Source organism: Sinocyclocheilus anshuiensis, unplaced genomic scaffold (assembly GCF_001515605.1).
Source record: "Sinocyclocheilus anshuiensis isolate Anshui unplaced genomic scaffold, SAMN03320099.WGS_v1.1 scaffold363, whole genome shotgun sequence".
Lineage (NCBI taxonomy): Eukaryota > Metazoa > Chordata > Actinopteri > Cypriniformes > Cyprinidae > Sinocyclocheilus > Sinocyclocheilus anshuiensis.
In genome coordinates this window covers 1124985-1129277 of record NW_015552568.1, presented here as the reverse complement: position 1 = coordinate 1129277, position 4293 = coordinate 1124985, and the positions used below count along the sequence as shown (strand labels likewise).

The 4293-nt window shown below is 32.8% G+C and overlaps 1 pseudogene; it reads right to left on the bottom strand.

Moving 5' to 3' along the window:
* Window positions 1–2874, bottom strand: part of LOC107664978 (protein unc-45 homolog B-like) — a 7034-nt pseudogene extending 4160 nt beyond the window's left edge.
* Between the last annotated feature and the right edge of the window lie 1419 nt (window positions 2875–4293).

Sequence of the window (4293 nt, the reverse complement as noted above, 5' to 3'; positions counted from 1 at the left end):
TCATTTAAAATAAAAAATATATTATATATATATATATATATATAATACAGCATCTTAATATGTGCATGAATTATATTACATTATTTTTTCTAATAATGAATAACAAATGAATAAATTCAGAGAATATGTTGATTTAGGGATATTTGTCTTAAAAATAATAAGCAAATTCATTAAAAAAAAATAGTTTTTTCCCCTCACATAGATTTTTGATTTATACTTTAAAATAGGGGAAAACTTATTTTAATATAAAATAATTTTAAAAATATTAAAACAAGTCTTAATATATTAATAATATATATTTATATTTATTTACAGTCTTTATTGGTGCAATATTGTGAGGATGTTTAAATGGAGGATGTTTTTAGGGGAAAAAGGTTATAAAATGATTATTTTTTTGCTGTTTTACTTACCCTTGCTCTGTGGCCTGTGCACATTCCTGACAGGGTTCGGATGGCAGCCAGGATCATCTCCTGTGTCAATGAGTTGCACGAGTAAAGGCACATCGTTGTTCTGGAATATTCTCTCTGCACCCGCGTCCTCTCTGGCCAGGACAATCAGGTTGTTGGCAGCCCAGTGGATCCATCAAACATGTTGTTCAGATTTACTGAGAAATATGTGACTGAGAATATGTGTCTTTACTGTTTTAAGCTAACAGTGAACAGGATAGGAAGTTGTTCAAACCTTTTCTTGCTTTTCCTTATCTGATTCATCTGAAAACAGAATGTCAAACATGTTCTGTACTCTGGAGTCTGTTGAGAAGGTTGTTTTCAGCTGTGGGGAAAATCAGATAAGCTCTTTAGAAACTCAGATGTGCATTATGTGAACTCAAAAGCAACGATCATCACCTTCTGTTGGATCTCAGCTCCGAGTCTTCTGAGGGTCTTGTTTTTCGGCTCTAAGGTTGAACATCTCTGGACGTCCTTGATGGCCATGTCTAGTTTGCCAAGCTTCTCGAGTGCTTGACATCTTCTGTACAGAGCCTTGATGTCGGCGGCATCCACATCGATAGCTGCAACTGGTCAGAAGAAACAGATTTTTTAATGAATCAATAGTAACATGTTGGTGTTTGAAGGTATAACGAGCCTGAAACCAGAACAAAAATATTTTAAAGAGAATGATTCATTTGTGAATCATACCTTTAGAGGCATCCGATACGGCATTGTTATAATTTTCCTGGAAAAGAAGACATCGAATTAAATTCATGCAAAAATATGATGGGTTTTATATAGGCCTCTAATGTGTAAATGATTCTTACCTTTTTCAGGAAACAGGCTGATCTGTTCCTGTAGATGACTGCCAGTGCTTTCTTGTCTTTAATGACTTTAGTGTAGCACTCAATGGCTTTGTCGATTTCTCCGGCCTGGAAGTGCTTGTTGCCCTCTTCCTTTAATTGAACTGGAGCTGCGATTTCTCCAGTCTAACAGAGAATGTTACAGTTTAAAAGGTTACATATTGTTCACATGCAACTCTTTCCTGTATACAGTCAAATTCATTCAAGTGTTACATTTAAACGTATTCTGACAGCTTTCAGACAATATACTTGCACACAACATTAAAATAGCAGCATTAGTCTCTTTAAAAATATGTAATTATTAATATTCTTAGAATGTTTATTCAAATAAATATACAAATGATGTAAAACCTACCATTAAAATAGCAGAATCTACCTCTTTAAAAATATGCAATCATTAATATTATTACAATTTAAAAATATATACAAAAATATTATGTGACATCTTCCACAAATAATTCCTGTTTTGTATCTAATAAATATTATTTAAGACAAGACACTCCATGTAAACAGGGAAACATGTAACTAATAGATATCACCATACTATCCCAGATGATTGATTACATTAAGAATTGCAGACATTTTTTGTACTTCAAGTTTTCTGAAATGTTATGTTTAAATATGCAAATGAGGCCATATCTAATTAAATATGCACTACTTTGCATACATTTCCAGAAGATAAATTTGAACACTGGATAAAGCTAGGGTTAAAAATTATTTATTTTCTCATTTTGTTGATTTTGATTTCTCTTTTATCACTCCATAAATCAGAAAATACTGTTAATAGTCAGATTTCACTATGTTTTTAGAAATTAGCCTAAATATGTATACAATTATCAAACCCCTCTAAAAACCTTCAGAATATTGATAGGAATAAACTGTGATGTCTGTCAGTGGCCTGCTGAAGTGGAGTTTTCTGGTTCAGTGCATGAGAAAAGAAACACTATACTAAATAAAATAAACACTTAAAAGTGTATTTTGGATGTTTTCTTTCCACTAGTCTGAAACAACATGTTCTAAAAAAAATCTCAAAATTGACCAGCGCATGAAAAAAAGTGTTCTTGCCTGTAATGTCTTGCATTATTACAAACTTATAATCCTAACACAGTCCTTACAACATTCAGACGTAGCACATTAAAACATGTTCAAACTTACTTTTTAGGTACCAATTTTCCAGTGTTCTCAAACAAATGGTCAAGCACATGTTATCATCTCTGACTTGTCTGGCCCTCATGCCTTATTTGGGCAACAATGTGGCCTCTAAGAGGTCCTACCCAGTGTTGGGAAAAAAGTAATCTGATTACGTAACTCGCGTTACTTGTAACGCGTTACCCCCAACACTGGTCCTACCTCCACAATACTGAACAAAGTCAATGGCAACTTCTGTTATCTATACATTCCTATTCTGAACACTATAACTCTATAGATTATGCATTCAAAAACAAGCAACCATGCATGTAATTATAGTTACGTACCGTAATTGAAGTAGATTCTGCTTCGTCGTAAGAGGAAAGTCTGTCCTGTGTAGTTTCTTGTCGTTTGGGTTTATTATCAGTCGTAGTCACTTTATATATCTTGCGCATTGGGGGGAACATTCAACGTACCAGGATAACGGATGCATCCATTTTATAATGAGGGGTGGCGAGGTGTTCATCCACCCCACCTGTTCATACAAATGTATTATGCATCTACCAGTGGCAACCTGAGATTACATCTTTCAGAGTTTGTCGCTATTCCACTTCACGCTGTTTGTTTATTTCTGTGATGGTACATGCATTTTAATTTGCAGGTAAGTGGACATCCCTCATTTCAGCGCTTCTCTGATATGGTCTATTTAGGGAAAAGGTATGACAGCTGAGAAATCAGTAGCAAATGTCATTGTCCAGAGCTGACCGATGGGAACGGGAGGAGGTGTGTGTCCCAACAGCTGGTGCGGTGGAGCTCTGACTCGAACTTTCTAGAATGGAAGAGAACTCTCGAAGATAGTAGTAGAACTGGGGGAAGGTGTTACAATCATAACAAAACATCCTGCAGACTTCTGGGAGGTGCTGGTGAGTGACACTATTGTGGCATGTTTATATTGGGTCAAGACATACTGATGCTAAAAGTGCTGACAACACTACTACTACTTATTATTACTTACTACTACTACTACTACTACTACTACAACTACTTATCATTACTACATTATATGTTATGCACAGTAATAAATTAGATTTTATATATATATTTTTTAAATGTTAGTATTAATACCTATTATATAAAATGTGTTGTGGTTTTAAAATAAAATTCGTTTTTTTTTACCCCAACGAGCTAAAAACACAAACCCCACAGACAGAAAAAAAGTTTTGACTTTTTGCCCAATATATTCAGTTATTGATATAAAGTTACTATAAATGCCCTGTTGTCACCCTGTTATTGTAAAATATTTTTTCATGTTGTAAATGAAGATTATTCAATTACAAATGAATACTATTTCAGTCTGTCTAAGTTTCATGTTTAATTCAAATAAAATTTGTTTATTGCCATTTCTTTGTAATTATTTGTGAAATTTACAAGCAATTTCTGAGTGAAAACTGTTTTTGTTTCTATGTATACTGTACATAAAAGGCGATGAATGATGAGATATTTTCACTGAGAATCCTGATACTGACATTTAAGTAAGCAAGTTGGCAATATAACATCAATATATATATACCCTACTGGGGTCAGTTAATTAGCATTAATTTAGTATTTATTATAATTTTATTTATTACATTAAAAAAAGTAATTAATTAAATAAAATAAAATAATTTCTTAAATTAAAAATTAATTAATTTTCAAAAAATGTACTTTTCCTAAGACACTGATCAAAAGTGACATTGAAGACATTTATAATATTTACATTAGATTTCTATTTTAAATAAACTGTGTTCTTTTGAAATGTATATTCATCAAATAATGTTTCTTGAGTACCAGATCTGCATATTAGAATGATTTCTAAAGGATCATGTGACACTGAA